The sequence below is a fragment of the Desmodus rotundus genome, chromosome 9 (assembly GCF_022682495.2).
Source record: "Desmodus rotundus isolate HL8 chromosome 9, HLdesRot8A.1, whole genome shotgun sequence".
NCBI lineage: Eukaryota > Metazoa > Chordata > Mammalia > Chiroptera > Phyllostomidae > Desmodus > Desmodus rotundus.
The window spans coordinates 68015383-68034815 of NC_071395.1; the positions used below are offsets into that span (position 1 = coordinate 68015383).

Consider the following 19433-nt stretch of genomic DNA (forward strand, 5'->3'; position numbering starts at 1 on the left):
CCACACATTGCTGGGGAGCTGTTTTAGAGATGTGATCAATGTCTGCAATCAGCTGGCTCTGAGTAAAGGAGTCACTCTTGATGATGTGGGTGGGCTTCCTCCAGTCAGTTGAAAGGCCTAAAGAGAAAAATCAAGGTTTCCCTTGGGAAAAAGAAATGCAAAAACATTTTCTTTCATTTTTCACATTCCTCAAAAGAAACTTACTACATAGAGCAAAAACGATAACAATGTTTTGTGAAGCTGTTACATGTGTGAAAGGGTTTTCTTTATGTACGTGGAAGTATATAGGGCAACCCAGCACAAATGATGGGGGCAGAGGTGAAGCCTGCACATTGTGATAAGTTTCTCCTATCACAGGGGAAGGGGTATAAAATTATTTGAAGGTAGACTATGATCAGTTGAGGAATCACAGACCTGAGCTGCAACATTTGTCCAATACTGGAAGACTGGTGCTTCATATGTTTTTGTCCTGTTTTGTAGCTGCCACTCGGGGGACAATCCCAGACACTGTTACCCTTCATGGTCAGAAATGTAAGTTCCGAAATATAAATTTTTGAAGCATAAGTGCATATATTATACACAACATGTAAATCATGATACTAGGTTAGCTCACTGCGAGTGCTGTTGTGGTAGAAAATGGGTGCAGCCCAGGGCACGAGCTCTGCAGGTGTTCAGTGGTTTGAGCACGTGTTGATGAGGAAGCTTCCACAGTGAGGTCAGAAAAGACTTACCAGTGACATGGGAGGAAAATCAGGACAATGTGGGACCCAGGGACTAAATGAAGAGTCTTCAGAAAAAGGAGCAGGGGCAGCGGTCAGCTCTGTTCAGTGGGTCTGGTAAACTAGGCGAGACTAGGTCTGTGAAGCAGCCACCACATTCAGCAGCATAGAGGTCCTTGATAACCATCACAAATGCACTTTTGGTGGAGTGATGAGAGGACAGGCCCCACTAAGGTAAATTCAAGAGGAAAAAAAGGAGGAAAGTTGGAGACAGCTTGCAGTAACTCTTGAAAATTTTCACTGCAAAGAGTAAAAAGGAAATGAATAAAAATTAGATGAGAAGGTGAAGACAGTAGTGGACCTTTTCAAGATGGGAGAAACAATAGCATGTTAATAGGCTGAAATACCTGATAAGGAGGGAGAAAGTGATTGTGCCAGAGGCAATTCATCCCTTTCCTGGAGAGAAGGTAGCATAGATAGAGACAGATGTAAATATGTGGGTGCCTGTGGTGGTGGGAAAAGGTAGCAGTTCTCTCCCAAATGCTTCCATTTTATCAGCAAAATAGGAAACAGTGTCATCAACTAAGATGGGGCTGAGGGAAGAGAAGCTGGGGACAAGCAGAAAGGAGAAAAAATAAAACAGTCATCTGGGAGAATCAGGAGGGTGAATGGTCTAGTTGTATTTAGACTGGCAGCATTAAATAGCCACGTTGAGTTAATTATCACAAATTTAAAGGGGGACCAGTCAAAAGCAGAGTTGTGGATTTTTTTCCTTCAGCCATTTTCAGCCTGGATGGGTGCGGATTGGATGACGAGTTGGGTTGGGTAAAGGGTCAAATTATATCAGAGTTACTGTTTCGCAATGACAACAACAGAATACAAAAAAGAGGGGCAAGCAAATGATTGAAACAACTGGCCATGGATCTTAAGCAGGGTATGAAGACAGCAAGAACATGAGAGGGACCAGGGATAGTGAAAAGATGCCAAGAGCAATGGCTCAAAGGTCCTGAGGGTTGTTGGCACCCAAGTGTCGCTCCTGCCCGTGACTCTGCTGTAGCCTCCACACATTAGATTCCCCTATTTCCATTCTAAAGAGGAAGACATAGTGAGTATTCAAATAAATGCATACAATGATTTCACACAGTGTTTACTCTGCTGCAAGTAAACACAGCAGAGCTGGGGCAGAGAGAGTCAGGACAGAGGCGAGGGAGCTTGGAGCAATGGGCTCTGCTCTGCAGTTCCCCATAAGGGCCAGATGCCTCCCACCCTCTCACAAGCCTGGGTCCCACTTCTGCCTCTTATCCCACTCTCTCCAGCTTCCTGTGCCTCCTCTTCACTGGGAAGGATCACCTAGCCATAGAACTTCTGTGTTTCCTTGCAATCTTCAAGAGTGGCAAGGGGAAAGGTGGCATGTGGAAGGAAGTGAGGGAGGGGGCTCTGCAGGTATTTGGGATCGGAATGTAGCAGGTAGGTGGGACAGGTGCTCAGGTGGAAGCCTTCTTGGAATGTTCAATGAACAGCAAGGAGGTCAGGGTGGCCAAAGCTGAGATGCCGGGCAGGCAGAAGGCAGCAGATGAGGTCAGAGATGTTTGGAGACACTATTGGGAAGGGTGGTTAGAAGGACTTGAGTGAGATGGAACACTATGGGGGGTTTTGGAGACAAGGACTGACCGACACTACTGAGAGTTTGAAAAGCGCCTCTGCCACTCTGCAGAGCAAAGCTACAGACAGCAGACATGGAGAGCTCAGCGGGGAAGGCAGGGCCCTAACCAGAGATGAGGAGGTGGTGGCTCTGAGCCCGGGGGGCTCTGGAGTGGGTAAGAGGGATTGGATTCTGGGTTTGTGTTGAAGATAGGGCCAACATGTTTGTTGGTGAATTGTGTGGAGAACGAGAGAAAGAGGGTCTAAAGAGAACTCAAAGTTTTGGCTGAGCAAATGGAAGCATGGAGTTGCCATGACCTGAAATAAGAAAGTGTGGTGAAGGAACAAATACAGAAGAAGATAAGGAGCTCAGTTTTAAACGACAAGAACTGGGATGTCTCACAGGCTTCCAAGTGGAAATGTTGGGTAAGAAGTTAGATTAATGAGCCCAAAATCCAGGGGAAAGATCTAGGTTGGAAATATAAATTTGAGAATTATCAGCTTATAGGGGATACTTAACACTTTGAAATGTAATGAGATCAAGGGAGTGTGTGCGTGTGGGTGTCCTTACCCCTGTATGTAAGTAAGTTTCTTGAAAGTGATGCCGATTGCCTGTGTTTTATAAAAGCTATGTCTATATTAGAGCATCATATAAATTAAACCCTATCTGTTAACCTAATGCTATTTAAACATAGACCTCAATAAAATTTTTAAAAAGTACCGCACAAACTTAGCCAAGAACTTGAGAAGGGTGGGATTATTTTAAAGTCTATGCAGACACACCATGAAGAGCAGTAAGTTTAGCCATGCTGAAGACCTGGTCCCTTGGAACTAAAATTGATTTTGGGTCCCGCCACACCTACTAGCCGGCTGTGCTTGCTCCGGGTGCCCGGCTTCTCCCAGTCAACAGCCTGCGGCTGCAGCGGCCACCTCCTGGCAGCACCAGGGCAGATCAGGCCTCTGTGACACTGACCACAAACGATTCCTATGCCAAAGGAACCCTGGTCCTAGGCTCGTCTCTGAAACAGCACAGGACCACCTGGAAGCTGGCCGTGTTCACCGCCCTGCAGGTCTCAGACTCCACGAGAAAAGTTTTAGAGACAGTCTTTGATGAAGTCATCATGGTAGACATTTGGGACAGTGGTGATTCCTGCTCATCTAACCTTAATGAAGAGGCCTCAGTTGGGTGTTACGTTTACTAAATTCCACTGCTGGTCACTTACACAGTATTCAAAATGTGTGTTCATGGACGCAGATACTCTGGTCCTAGCAAATATTGATGATCTTTTTGAGAGAGAAGAATTGTGAGCGGCACCAGACCCAGGGTGGCCTGACTGCTTCAATTCCAGAGTCTTTGTTTATCAGCCTTCAGTGGCAACATACACTCAGCTGCTGCACATGGCTTCTGAGCAAGGTAGTTTTGATGGTGGGGACCAGGGTTTACTGAACATGTTTTTTAGCAGTTGGGCAACAACAGATATCAGAAAACACCTGCCATTTATGTATAGCCTAAGCAGCATTTCCATATAGTCCTACCTCCAGCATTTAAAGTGTTTGGTGCAAATGCCAAGGTTGTGCATTTCCTGGGACAAATCAAACCGTGGAATTACACTTGGGATGCTAAAACAAAAAGTGTCAAAAGTGAGTCCCATGATCCCACCATGACTCACCCAGAGTTCCTCAGCCTGTGGTGGGACATCTTCACCACCAGCGTGCTACCTCTGCTCCAACAGTTTGGCCCTGTCAAAGACACCCAGTAATACCTAAACGTGGAAGATGTCTCAGGAGCCATATCACATCTGTCCTTTGGGGAGATCCCTGCTACGGCACAGCCTTTTGTATCCTCAGAAAAACGGAAGGAGAGGTGGGAACAAGGCCAGGCTGATTACATAGGAGCAGATTTCTTTGACAACATCAAAAGGAAACTTGACACTTACCTCCAGTAGCAACACTGCCATTTTTTTGTGGACACACACACACACTTCACAGGCACATTTTTCTGATACGTAGTATCTAGAGCTAAGTCTGTTACAGTTGCTAGAGGGTTTTACTAAAATTAATCATGTAAGGGATTTTTGTAGGACAACAGATGAGAACTGGACAGAAGTTATGAAGTAGCTTTGTTGTTAAATGGACAGTATTCTGTTTTTATTTTTAACCCTAGGTTTATTCAACTAATGTTTCAGAAATTGTCAGTTAAGCCAATTGCCAACTTATGCAGTGAGGGGAACTCAATCTTAAACTATTGAGATGGCTATGTTAGCTCTTAAAATGTGTTGAGCCAGGCGCCAAATCAATCTCCCTTCAAATGAGACACAGTATCTGTCTCATGCTTGCTTGCTGTACCTTCACTAGCCCTGCATTTGAGAATTGTCCAGGGGCTGCAGAGTGATTGTAATTCTGCTTTGAGGTGAAGACAGCCTGTAATACCATTGCTGAGTGATTCATAAACACGTCAACAAATGACATTAACCCATTTCTTCCCTAGTCTTAGTATCTGAAGATGTTCACCACTTTTCCATGTACAGTGAGGCAGCGTGCTGACGTGCTTTTGCTCAGTTCTGTACATCTGAAAACAGCAGTGTTACTTGATGGTACCTGCAGTGGCACCATGTATGAAAAATAAAGATTTATTGCCCCAAAAAATTGATTTTGGTTTATCAAGTGTCTCATTAATGAAATAAAAAGACTCTAGTCTTTAGATTACCAGTTACTTGTATGGCCATGTGCAAATCATTTCTCCTCTTTGAGCCTCTGTTTCTCCAAAGGCAAAAATGAGGGAGTGAAACTAGACCGGTAACTCTCCCTCTCTGTGCAAGAGGCAGACACTCAATTCTCTACTGCCCTTTTCTGGGAACTCGTGAGTTTTCCAGCTGTAGGGCTCCCCCACGTGGTCAATAAGATGAATGCAAGCTGCGTTTGAGGCAGTGACTTAATTGACCTCAGGTACTGGTTGGTTACCCAACAAGGGTCAGAGACCCTGCTGAGCATTTTGGATACATTTTCTGGTCAAATCCTCACCGAAACACTACGCGGCAGATATCTTCTTAGCCCTACCTTATGTGTGAGGGAAGGGAGACACAGGATTCAAGGTTGCATGTAAGTGCTGCTCCCGGCAGGCTGAGTCTGGGCTCCTGGAATCTGCCGGTCAGGACAAGCCCCTGCCTGGCAGTGAGAATAGATAAACAGCCCAGACCCTCAGCATCAGAGGAGAAGTTATGAATGGCTACTGAGCTGGGTGTGGAAAGAACCTCCCTCCTCACTACCTCCGGTCAGAAAGGATTTCAGAAGCCCACAGAGGCCACCTGGAGAAGCCTGCAGCTCTGCCACTCGGCCCAGCCACCACGCAGACCCCTGCACCCAGCGTGACCCTCCCGGCGGTTCCTGAATCAGCCTCTTCAACGGCATGAAGAGAAAGTGCGCAGAAATGGACTCGCTTTGCTTGCTTGCTCCCAAGCAATTTGGGGAATGGTTTTTTGTGTTTGTTTTTGAGGTCAATCAAGCAACCGACCTCAAGCCACCGAAAGTGGCTAAGCCTGGTGGAAGCCAGGTCTTCTGACTCTTCATCCGATTCTGTGTCTTCTCTTGTGTGCTATCGTCTAAAAATTAACTTTTTATGTCAGTAAAATGTACGCGTTTTGGCGGACACTTCTTTGAGCTTTCATAAAGCGTAGTCCATGTCTCCAGGTTTCCTCCTCTCTCCGCGGCTGGCCGACCCTCGCTTGCTGTTAGGAGTCCGCGGGGAGCTCCACGTGCTGTTGTCTGGAGCTTCCAGCGGGTGTCCTGAGTCTTGGCCAGGCCAGAAGCCTCCAGGTAGTTTTGATATGTTGAAAAAAAACCAACTAATCCGTGTGTTAGTCGGGCTTAGAGTGTAAGGAAGAGAGAACTCGCCCTGTTGGCTGGGGGCAGGTGGTGTGCTTGTCCTTGCACAGCTCCAGTGAGACGGAAGCTTCGGAGCAGGAGCCACCGTGGGAGCAGGGCGCAGAGGCTGGACCTGCCCAGTTACTCAGGGGCCGGCAGCTTGCGCGCCTTCGGAAGGAAGCCTTACAGGAACTTCACTCTGTACCTCCAGGCCCCTAGGTCTTCAGTTTGTCCTCCTGCACCATTGGCTTTCTCTCCAGATACCCCTCTTCCCCCGGCATCTTCTGCTCCCTCCAACTTGGACTTGCACACAGAGCTCACACAACAGAGTCCTCCTGACTCAGGGGCTCTCCCTTCCTGGGTTTCCTTTCAGCACTGGTTTCCACTGCTACCTACTTCATGGTCTCAGTATTTCCCAGTTCCTAGTCCTGAGAAAGAATAAATGATTGATCCGCTCATCTTTTTTACACCCAGGCTGCCATAGGCTAGCCACAGCTTGACTGCTTTTCCAGGGTTGGAAAGCTGTACCCCAGCCAGAGGGTGGAAGGCCAGTGCACGTGTTACTTTTGTGACTCCCTGAATGAAGGCATGTCAGCGTACTGTCCTTTCTAGTACAGGTAGAATCGCTATTTCCCTACTGCCTTTTTGTTATCGTTCTCTAGTACCCTTTAAAAATGTGTTGTGACCGTGTCAGATGTGTCCTAGACTTCTCAGCATGATGACTTCCCAGGTGTATAAATGTGGGATCACTATGCTGTACACCTGAAACCAATGTGATAGTGTATGTCAACTGCAATTGAAAAACACATTTTAAAAATGCATTGTGAAGTATTTCAGATAAGCAAGAGTATATAAAAGATAACGTACAGTTTAAAGAAGGCAGACACCAATGTACCGATCCAGCTTAGGAAACTGACGAGTAACAAGATGTTAGGACCCAGCTCTGGCATGCCCTTCTCTGAGCCGGTCTTCCTTTCCCTCTGCGCAGACAAAACCAATATCCTGTGTTTGGGACTGATCATTCTTTTGGTTTTTATAAGAGTTCTACCACTTTTTTTTTGAGACATTCTTTTTTTTTAATCTTTATTGTTATTCAATTACAGTTGTATGCCTTTTCTCCCCATCCCTCCACCCCGCCCCACCCCAGCTGAGCTCTACCACTTTTTAATGTATTCCTACAACATGTGTTTTTTTGTTTTAGTTTTGCCTGGTTTTGAACTTCATATATGTGGATTCATAGCCTCCACAGCTACCTGTGCCTGCGTCACACACTCAGTGTTACACTTCTGAAGTTCAACCATTTTGATATGTGTGGGGGTATTTCTTTCATTTTCAATTCTTTATAATGTTCCATTATTAAACATAGATACACAATAAATTATGTATAGTTATAGCTATACATGTCTATCGGTGAATAATTACACACCCTTTCTGCTGCTGGCGGACCTCCACATGTCTCTGCATCTTGTTATTATAAGCGACATGGACATTCTTATCTCTTTCCCCTGGCGCTCACAGCAGAGCTTCTCCGGGATGCACACGTAGAGCAGGATCACTGGCTCACAAGGTAGAGTCACACTCAAACATATGGATCAGAATACTTAAAGTTACAGAAACTCTTTCCCCAAACTATTTATATCAGTTTACACTCCCAACAATGGCAGATGAGCATTCTGAGTTCCACATCCTTGCCAACATTTGGTTTTGTCCATCTTTTTAAAATTGCCAAGCCTGTTGAGTATGAAAATGTTATTTCACTGTGGCTTTAATTAAACTACCATTTCTGAATACCAATAACATCAAAATTCTTTTCCTATATTGATAGTCTCTTGTTAAAATACCTATGAAATTTTTTCACATTTTCTTTCTTTTATTTATTTATTTATTTTAAAATATATTTTATCGATTATGTTATTACAGTTGTCACAAATTTTCCCCCTTTTCCCTCTCAGCCCAGTAACCCCATTCCCTCCAGCAATTGTCCCCCTTAGTTCATGTCCAATGGTCTTGCATATAAGTTCTTTGGCATCTCCATTTCCTATACTATTATTAACCTCCCTGTCTGTTTTGTACCTATCAATTTGCACTTCTTAATCCCTGTACTTTTCCCCCCATTCTCCCCCCTCCCCCTCCCAGTTCATAACCCTCCAAAGGATCTCCATATCTATGATTCTGTTCCTGTTTTGCTTGTTTGCTTAGTTTGTTTTAGGTTCAGTTGTTGATTTTGCTGCCATTTTAATGTTCACAGTTTTGATCTTTTTCTTATATAGTTTCCCTTAACATTTCATATAATAATGGGTTGGCGATGATGAACTCCTTTAGCTTTGCCTTGTCTGGAAAGCACTTTATCTGCCCTTCCATTCTAAATGATAGCTTTGCTGGATAGAGTAATCTAGGTTGTAGGTCCTTGCTTTTCATCACTTTGAATACTTCTTGGCAGTCTTGACTGCAAAGTTTATTTTGGGAAATCAGCTGACAGTCATATGGGAACTCCTTTGTAGGTAACTGTCTGCTTTTCTCTTGCTGCTTTTAAGATTCTCTCTTTGTCTTTAACCTTTGGCATTTTAATTATGGTGTGTCTTGGTGTTGTCCTCTTTGGGTCCAACTTGTTTGGGACTCTGTTTCCTGGACTCATATGTCTATTTCCTTCACCAAATTAGGGAAGTTTTCTTTTATTATTTTTTCAAATAAGTTTTCAATTTTCTGCTCTTCCTCTTCTCCTTCTGGTAACCCTATGATTCCGACGTTGGTACATTTGGAGATGTCCCAGAGGCTCCTTATTTTATCCTCATTTTTTTGAATTCTTTTTTCTTCCTTATGTTCCAAATCGTTTATTTGATTCTCAGTTTCATCCCTTCCACTGTTGGTTCCCTGTAGATTTTTCTTTAATTCACTTAATGCAACCTTCATGTCTGCCTGTGTCTTTTTTATGATGTTGAAGTACCCAATGAGTTCTTTGAGCATCCTGATAACCAGTGTTTTGAACTCTGCATCTGATAAGTTGCTTATCTCCATTTCATTTAGTTCTTTTTCTGGAGTTTTGTTCTATTCTTTAGTATGGGCCATATTTCTTTGTCTCCTCCATCTGGCAGCCTCCCTGTGTTTGTTTCTGTGTATTAGGTAAAGCTGCTTTGACTCCCTATCTTAGTAGCACGGCCTATTGTAGGAAAGGCACCTATAAATTATGTGGGATGGAGCCTTAGCTAATCACAAGGGTAGGGCAACCCATTTCATTGCTTTGTGGCTCTGCGTGGGGCAGGGCTCAGAGAGAGGACTGTGCTGCTGCCTGGCAAGATAGATCAAGGAAAAAAAAAGAGAAGGTGGAAATAACATCATTAATGAAAGGGAGAAATTAATCAGACATTGAAAAGAAAAGAATACTATTAATAATTATACGCCAATAGATTTAACAATTTAGATGATATGGGAAAATTAACTTCTGAAAACTAATGCAAAAACAATTTTTTAAGTATATGAATCATGCTATAAAGAAATTAATGAGGTGATTAAAAACCTTCTCACAAAGAAAGTATCAGGCCAAAATAGTTTTACATCCAAAGTTCTAAAAGCTTTCAAGGAAAAGCTCACCAACTCATTCTGGAAAGCAAATGTAACCTGATTTCTTTAAAAAGTCTTATAAGAACAGAAAATTATAGGCCCATATCAGTCAGGATTATAGATATGAAAATTTTAAACATAACCAAGCTGTGTTTATCCCAGTAATTAAAAAATTGCCTAAAGGATATTGAATGTTATACTTTATGGAAAAATTCATAAAGTATAACCTACCACATTAACAGATTAAATAAGAAATGTCATATATTGATCATAATAGATGCAAACAAATCATTTGATAAATTTCAACCCCATTCATTAAAAAAGAAACTCAGTAATTTAAGATAAAAGGTAATTTCCTCACTTGGTTAAAAAATATCTACTAAAACAAAACAAAACACAGCAAACATCATCTAAATGGGGGAATGTTAGTCATAGTCTCATTAAAGTAATGATTGCCCTGGCTGGGTGTCTCAGTTGGTTGAACTGTCATCCCATAAACCAAAATGTTGCAGGTTAGATTCCCAGTCAGGGTGCATATGGGAGGCAACAGATCGATGCTTCTCTCTCACATTGATGTCTCTCTCTCTTTCTTTCTCCCTCTCTCTCTAAAATCAACAAAACATATCTTCAGATGAGAACTTTTTTTAAATTAAGGATTAAGCCAAACATGCTTATTTACTGTAGTACTGGAGATCATAGCCAGTGCAAGTTAATAAAAACAAAATTGAGACTTAAGAAAGAAAGGACCTAGAACCCCAAAGTCCCAGCCAGTAACTAACCTAGTCCTGTGTTCTCCCGCTCCTTCTTTCGTTTCAACATGACAGATGCTGCTGTGTCCTTTGCCAAGGACTTCCTGGCAGGTGGAGTGGCGTGGCCATCTCCAAGACAGCAGTCGTGCCCATGGAGCAGGTCAAGCTGCTGCTGCAGGTGCAGCATGCCAGCAAGCAAATCACCGCAGATAAGCAATACAAGGGCATTACAGACGGCATGGTTCGTGTCCCCAAGGAGCAGGGAGTCCTGTCCTTCTGGCATGGCAACCCGGCCAATGTCATCAGATACTTCCCCACCCAGGCTCTCAACTTTGCCTTCAGAGATAAATACAAGCAGATCTTCCTGAGTGGCGTGGACAAGAGAACCCAGTTTTGGCACTACTTTGCAGGGAATCTGGCGTCAGGTGGTGCTGCTGGGGCCACCTCTTTGTGTTTTGTGTATCCTCTTGATTTTGCCTGTACCCGTGTAGCAGCTGATGTGGGCAAAGCTGGAGCTGAAAGGGAATTCAAAGGCCTCGGTGACTGCCTGATTAAGATCTACAGATCTGATGGGACCAAGGGCCTGCGCCGAGGCTTTAATGTGTCCGTGCAGGGTATCATCATCTACCTGCTGTCTACTTCGGGATCTATGACACTGCACAGGGAATGCTCCCAGACCCCGAGAGTACTCACATCTTCATCAGCTGGACGATTGCACAGTCCATCACAGCAGTGGCTGGGTTGACTTCTTACCCGTTTGACACTGTTCGTCGCCGCATAATGCTGCAGGCAGGGCACAAAGGAACTGATATCATGTACACGGGCACGCTCGACTGCTGGAGGGAAATTGCTCGTGATGAAGGAGCCAGAGCTTTTTTCAAGGGTGCACAGTCTAGTGTTCTCAGAGGCATGGGTGATGCTTTGGTGCTTGTCTTGTATGACGGAATCAAGAAGTTCACATAAATTATCTCGTAGTCTTCCTCCCACCAACACTGTGAACAGGCGTGTTGTATTATGTAACGTGTCTTGAGCATTCTTGACAGACTGTTGTTGGCTGTCTATTCATCGATGGCGACTATTTACTGGTTGAAAATGGGAAGCAATAATATCATCTGACCAGGTTTCTCTTAAAGCCATTTCCATGGTGATGGTCGGACTCAATTATATTTATTATTTCAGTCATGCCTGATAAACAACAAATTTGAAGAAATAAAAATAATCTGAAATATTAAAAAAAGAAAGAAGGAAATAAAACATCCATTATTTGCAAATTATATGGCCGCTTAAATAGAAAACCTCAAACAAATTATAGGCCAATTATTAGAGGAAAAAAAGGGGAGTTTAGATTAATATATCAAAATTCAGAGAAATGGACATCACATGAAGGGTTTTCAGTGGGGATGGGGAGGGGAAGAATGGGGGAAAGGTACAGGGAATAAGAAGCATAATTGGTATGCATAAAATAGGCAGGGAGAGGTTAAGAATAGTATAGGAACAGAGAAGTCAAAGAACATATATGTACAACACATGGACATGAACCTTAAGGTGGGGGAAAGCTGGAAGGTTGGGGGATGCAGAGCAGAGGGGGAATAAAGGGGAAAAAATGGGATAACTGTGACAGCATAATCAATAAAATATAATTGAAAAAATGAAAGATAAAAAAGTCAATGAATTTGTATATGCAACTAAAAATACAATTTAAGAGATCACATTAAAATAATAAAAACATCAGGTATCTAGTAATAATATCACAAAAAATGTGCTAGACCTCTATAGAAGAAATATAATATTGCATTGAGATATTAAAGAAGACCTAAATAAATGAAAAGATATACTATGTTCCTGATGGGAGGACAAAATATTGTAAACATGGTGATTCTTCTCACACTGGTTTACAGCAGTGGTTCTCAAAGTATGGTTTGTGGAACAGCGGCAACAGCATCACCTGGAGTTTGTTAAAAATGCAAGTTCTTGGGCCCTGTCAGGACCCAGTGCATCAGAGACTCAAGGGTGAGGCCCAGCAATTCCTTTTTAACATCCTTGCAGGTGATTCTGACATATGCTAACATAATTTATAAACTACTGATCTCTGGAGTCATTGCCAATTCCAATAAAAATTAAGACAGAATTTTCAAAGAACTTGATAAGATTATTCTGAAATGTGACATTGTGAGGAACTCCACTTAGCCCCCAAAGAAACTGCTGAAAAAGATTTTTTTTTTTAATTGTTAAACCTTTGGAAGTGGTCCTAAAGGCAAAGAGCATATGAAGAAACATCTGTTCAAGAAAAACCATGGAAATTCAATACGATAAGTGAGACTCTGTGTTATTTGAACCATGACCTGCTTCCTCCCTCCCTACCCCCTCCCAGGTCAGCAAGGGAGACTCCACTCCACACTGCCACGTCCAAAATGACAGGGTCTCCTCTTCCCCCAGCTCCCAGTTAGAGGGCTTTCTTCCAAAAAGGAGTAGAACTTCAGCATTTCTAATCCTGCCCTCAGCTGTCTGTTACTGAGGCCAAGCCCCAGGTGAGTGTGGCCAAAGAAGTGTGGGCTCCTTCCCCCAGTACCCAGTCATGAACCAGAGGCTCTGCATTGGGCGTGGAGTCCAGAGAATGCTCAGGCCCTGGTGGTTCTTACTGTACTGGAGATTCTAGCTGGGGGAATTAGACAAGAAAAAGAAACAGAAGGTATCCAGATTGGGAAGGAAGAAGTAAAACAATGTCTATTTGCAGAAGATATGATCTGGTAGATTAAAAATCCAAAGAAATCTGCTTAAAAACTTCTAAAACTAAAAATGAACTTAGCAAGGTTGTAGGATACAAGATCTATACCAAAAAAAAATCAATTACATTTTTATGCATTTGCAATGACAATCCAAATAAAAAATTAAGAAAGCATTTCTGTTTAGAATGGCATCAAAAATACCTAAAAATAAATTTAACAAAAGAAGTACAAATCTTGTATTCTGAAAACTACAGAACATTGACTTAAGAAATCAAAGATCTAAATAAATGAGAAAACACCCTACATTCATGAATTGGAAGAGATAATATTGTTACAGTGATACACTGACCCCCAAAACTGATCTACAGATTCAACACAATCTCTATAAAGAATCCTGGCTGAATTCTTTGCAGAAATTGAACAGCTGATTCTATAAATGATATGGAATTCAAGTGACCTAGACTAGTCAAACATTCCTGAAAAAGAAGAACAAAGGAGAATAATTCATGCATCCCAATTTCAAAACTTGCTACAAAGCAAGGGTAAGCAAGATAGGGAGGCACTGGCACAAGGCTAGACACACCGATAAATGGGGTAGAATCAGAAGTCCAGAAATAAATCCACCTATCTAGGGCTTACAGGTACTGTGGCGGCATCTGGATAGCCACCCACAAAAAATGATGTTGGACTCATATAATTACCTCCCATCAGAAATGAAAACCATCTCAAAATGGGTCAAAGACATAAAACATATAATTTTAACTCTAACATTGAGTTAAATCTAAGAGTTAAAAGTATACAACTCTTAGGGGGGAAAAGATGTAGAGAAATCAGAATTCTCATACACTGCTAGTGGGAATATAAAATGGTGCAGCCATTTGGCAAACGGTTCGGCAGTTTGGCGTTTCCTCAAATGATTCCACATAGAGTTTACCATGTGGCCCAGCAGTCCACTCCTAGATGGAGGCACAAGAGACATGAAAACTTATATCCACATAAAATCCTTATACAAATGTGTATAGCAGCACTACACGCAGCAGTCAAAAGGTAGAAAAAACACAAATGCTCATCAGCAAATGAATGGATAAACAAAATGTGGGCGATTTCTACAGTGGAATATTTTCTAGCCACAAAGAGGAATGAAGTATTAATACCTGTTACTTGGATAAACACAAATAAACCTTCAAAACATACTAAGTAAAAGAAGCTAATCATAAAAACTGACACATTATGTGATACCATTCAAATGAAAGTCCAGAATAGGGAATCTATAGAGATACAAAGTATATTAGTATTTGCTTAGAGCTGGGGTGGGTAGTCAGGAAAGGGATAATAGCTCAAATGTATACATGTTTTTGAGGTGGTGAAAATGTAAAATTTAGAGTGGTGTTGATTGTAAATACCTGTGAATATACTAAAAACCATGTAATTGTATACTTTAAAGTCCAGATTGTATGGTAAGAGCTGTTTTTAAAATGTACACAGAGGACAAAAGGTGCAAGAATAGCCAAGACACCTGTTAAAGACATCAGATGCCAGGACTTACTATGGAACCATAATAAAGGCCATGTGGTGTTGGGGCAGGGATAGACATATTGACTAATGGGGAAAAACTTAAGAGCCTAAAATCCCATGCATGTATGAAGCCTTTTTACATGATGAAAGTGGAATGCCTCACCAGTATAGAAAGGAGGAACTGATTATTTAATAGATGGAGCTGAAAAAAATGGTTATCACATGGGAAAAGTTGAAATTGTATTTCTAAGTTATACCATTTAGAAAAATCAATTCTAAATGGATTTAGAACTCGAATATCACAAAAAAAAACCCCTTTAAAACTCTTAGTATGAAATACAGGATGAATATTTGTAAATCTTAGGATTAAAATCTTGTATTATCTTTTAAAGGAGATGCAAAAATCATGAATTATAAAATATTGATGTATGAATAATTGATGTCCATGACTTTGTTCGTAAAAGATAACCTTTAAAAAAGTGAAAAGTTAAGTTACTGAGGGAAGGTATTTTTAGTACACACCCCCATGAACAATTTGGATTAATAATATATAAATGACAATAATAAATAATACCACATAAATAACCTAATGAGGAAATGAGCAAAAAATATGAATTAGGAAACAGATCTGGCCAATAAACATATAGGCTGCTCACCATTAGAGAAAGTCATGGCAAGATCACATTGTGGCAAGATCGCCATTTTTAACTTCTTCAAATGAAAAAATTAAAAGTCTGAAATACCAAATGTCGAGGAAAATGTAGAGTGAAAACTGGGTGCCACAACTTGGAAAACAGTTTAGTATTACCTCGTGAAGTTAAACATTCACATGCTTTACGATCCAGCAACTTGACTCTTGAGTATAGAGCTAAAGAAAACGTTGGCGCTTGTAAAACAGAACACACATCCAAGAATATTCATACCGGTACTGTTCTCTCTAGAAAAATCTAGAAGTATCTGGAAATAACAAAAATGCCCATCAAGGGAGAACAGACTTTTTAATGCAATGAAACATTTCACACTAGTCAAAAAGCAATAGGGAGGAAGCTTAGCATCAGACTATTAAGAAGAAAGTAATCCAAAATATTATAGATAACGTGACCTTTTGAAAATGTAAAAATAAAATCTAAACTCAAAAGTATTTTCTATTTCCTTCTTTCTTTTTCGTTCTCCCTTCCCTTCTCCCTCCCTTTCTCTCCCTCTCCCTCTCTCTCTCTCTCTCTCTCTCTCTCTCTCTCTCTCTCTCTCTCTCTCTCTCTCTCTTCCTGCCTATCCATCCACCCACCCATCCATCCATATCCAGGGAAGGAGGGAGGGAGGAAGGGAAAAGGCACATGAGAGTTAGAAAGAAAAGCAAGTGAATGATGACCATGGGATTCAGGATGACTACCTTACACCAGGAAAGGCAGGGAAATGCGATAACATGTAAATTGTAGGTTAGATACATATAAGTTAAAGTTACAACTTTTATTTTCACAAGTCTTCATTACAGTATTATTAGCTAACAACTAACCAAACATCTAAATAAAAGTGGGGGGATGGAGTGCAGAGAATACTCACTGACTAGGCAACTCCATGCCCAGATAAAATTCATGTTTTTATCTTATGTTTTTATTGCTAAAAGGAAAAAAGGAGACTAGACCTTGGGACTGTGTGGGGGGAGGGGGGTGGGCGGGACTCAGCAGTCTCCACCATGCCATTCACTTTATTATTTCAATCTTTATGTTGTTCAATTACAAAAATGTTATTTGATCCTTTTCACCTCTTAACAAACTTAGTAGTCTCTTATTCCTGGCTCATATTTTCACTACTCCCAGTAGTTTTACAGACTAAACACTTTTTAATATTCTACAGCTGAAAATTCAAGTCCCCATTACTGCTTGTTGTCTCTCCTGGTTCGCACTCATAATGTCTTGTTTCTTTGTGTGCTTGTGATCTTTGACTGTGAGCTCTTCATTTTCCTTTGAGTCGAGCCTGTGCTAATTTTCTGAGTTTGAGTTGAAGGTGAATTCGTCCGAAGACCATCATGATCTGCTTCTGCCAGCCTCCTGGGGACACTGCTAACCTAGGTCTGTTTAAACTCTCTGCTTAGGTTTTGGATGACAGAGGTGGTGTGAATTCAGATCATGACCCCACATGGAAGGTGACTTGTGGTTATGTGTGGATTCTTGGCCATCTTAACATTTTTCCTCCACCCAGTGCCAAGATGAAGGCAAGTATGTTTCAATTCCATCTCCAATTGATTGGCAGATCAGATTTTTTTCTACCTTCCACTTTGCATGTAGTCCTTTGAGCTCCCAGCCTCTAACCCACAGTGGGCAGGCCACACACCCTACTTCCTGAGCCCTAACACGGCATGATTTTGAATACAAAATCTCAAGGTTTCCAGCATTCCACAAAAACTCTAGGCAAAAAAGACTTTTATGTAGTCAGCATTTGTTAGGCAACTTTGAAGGGCCCTGGCATCTTCAGGAAGAAAAGTTGCTGCTAGCAAGTTCTTTTTTCTGTCCTCAATGGACATAACTCTTCATGCTTTGAAAATGGATCTACTTTCTAGAAACAGGCAAAAGCAGGTTAGGATCAAGAGTTCCTGCTTCTGTTTATATGGGGGCTTCCCAGATTCCTTTTGGGCCAATTCAGGAAAGCATTTTAAAATAAATATTTTTATTTTGTAAAACTATGAATGTAGTTCCTTCAATTAGGGGTATCACTACTAATATCTAATCTAACATCCTGTCAGAAACACAAGCCATTATTATTACTTTCTTTTTTCTAATCTTCACCTGAGGATACACTTACTAATTTGAGAGAGAGGGAGAAACATTGATCTGCGAAACATCGACTGGTTGCCTTCCGTACATGCCCCAACTGAGGACTGACCCTGTGATCTAGGTATGTGCCATGACCCTTGACCGGAATCGAACGTTGACCTTGCTGTGTATGGGGCGACTCTCCAACTCACCGAGCCACACCGGTGAGGGTACTAGTACTTTCTTAATGACAGTTGACTACCGTTTTCTCAGTACCTAAAATTTGGTTGTTAGCTATTGACTGGTAGGGCAGCCCCAATTGCAACCTGTATTCACCTCTTTCCTTTTAGCAGACATAAGCCATGGATGTAGAAATCCAATTTATTTTGAATTGTTGTAGGGAAAATCATCTAGGCTCAATAGAAATGCTATCTTCAACGAGAGGAACATCAGGCTTCCACGGCCGTTTTCACGGAAAAGCACTAGCACTGCATGACAGCTGGGCAGACTACACCACTGGACCCTGAAGATGGCTTGGAGTAACTCACCATCAAGTAAAGAAGGAGGCAAGTAAATACAACTAAGCATAATTAAATGCTGCATAGATTTATGTTCTTAAAAATGTAATCTGAGCTCGGAGGACAGCATTGGGAAAGGCTACCCAGAACATGGGACATGTAACCCAGGTCTTAAATAAGCAGGTGCTTTCAATGGGCAAGTGAAGAATTTCAGACAGAAGGAACCAGTCCGGGCTACAAGAAAAGGCCTGAGAGGGCACAGCGGGTTTGGTAAACTGTGAAGCAACCTGAGTCACCCAAGCCAAAAAAATTTTTTCCCAGCCCCCTCATTCCCCTCTTTACCCCATACATTTGATGGGGGATCCATCTATCTAACCCCACACCCTAAGTCACCTCCTAAGTCCTCTCTTCTGCATTCCCCATACCATTGCTTCAGCTCTCCCATCTTCTGCCTAGGACTGTGCATGATTCTTCATTGATCTTCAAATATCCCCGCTTCCATTCCAGCCTACACAGACACTGAAAGAATTTTTCTAAAGCATAAATCAGATCAAACCATTTTCTTGTTTAAAAACCATTTGGTTCTCCTGCATTTGGGAGATAAAAGTTCACCCTTGGCATGATGTACAATCCCCTGTATAATTGTGGCCCTGTCTTCTTGTTTAGACTCGTGCTGGACCCCTGACCCTTCCAGATTCCTCTCTGGCTCTGTGATAGTGGGAAGGTTACTTAAAGGCAGGAGCCCACTTCCTCATCTTTAAAATGAACATAATAGTTCCTACCCATGTGCTGAGAACTGAATAAAACTAGACACTTAAAACCATTTGGCATTTATCTAGCACATCCCAGGGACTCATTAAAGAATTTGAAACAAGAATGACAAGGTTAGATTAGCGCTGCAGAAAGAGGGGCATTCATGGGGAAGGACTAAAGGGCCTTACACGGGAGGTGAGGAAGACCACGAGTCAGAGATACAAGGCGAGAAATGAATGTGTGACGCCATGGGGTTAGGGAGGAACAGATACGATCACAAGGACTTGGTTTCTAATTGGAAGCAGAGGTGAAGAAAGGGCTGTATGCAGAAGGCAAGTTTCAGAGAAAGGCCCTGACATCCTCAGGAATAAAAGCTGTTTCTAACAAGTTCTTACACTTTCTCTGCCCTCAGGTGAAGCTATTCTTCATCCTTTGAAATGGATTTACTTTCTATAAACAGGCAAAAGGGAGGTGGGGTCCAGTCTTGCAAGAAAAGAAATTAACTATGGAATACCACCTGGGCTGGAGTAAGTGTAGAGTCTATAAAACAGGCGGGAATTATGTGTATGTAACAATTATTTGCTTGGAAAAAAAAAAAAAAAACCCCTAGCCATTTGAGAATCTAACCTTGCAATTCATCAAT

At 41.8% G+C, this 19433-nt stretch overlaps 2 pseudogenes; both read left to right on the forward strand.

Annotated features, from left to right (window-relative positions):
* The first annotated feature begins 2352 nt into the window (after window positions 1-2352).
* LOC112308765 (glycogenin-1 pseudogene) lies at window positions 2353-4306 on the forward strand (annotated as a pseudogene).
* A 6275-nt stretch (window positions 4307-10581) lies between these two features.
* LOC112308571 (ADP/ATP translocase 2 pseudogene) lies at window positions 10582-11639 on the forward strand (annotated as a pseudogene).
* Window positions 11640-19433: the final 7794 nt, after the last annotated feature.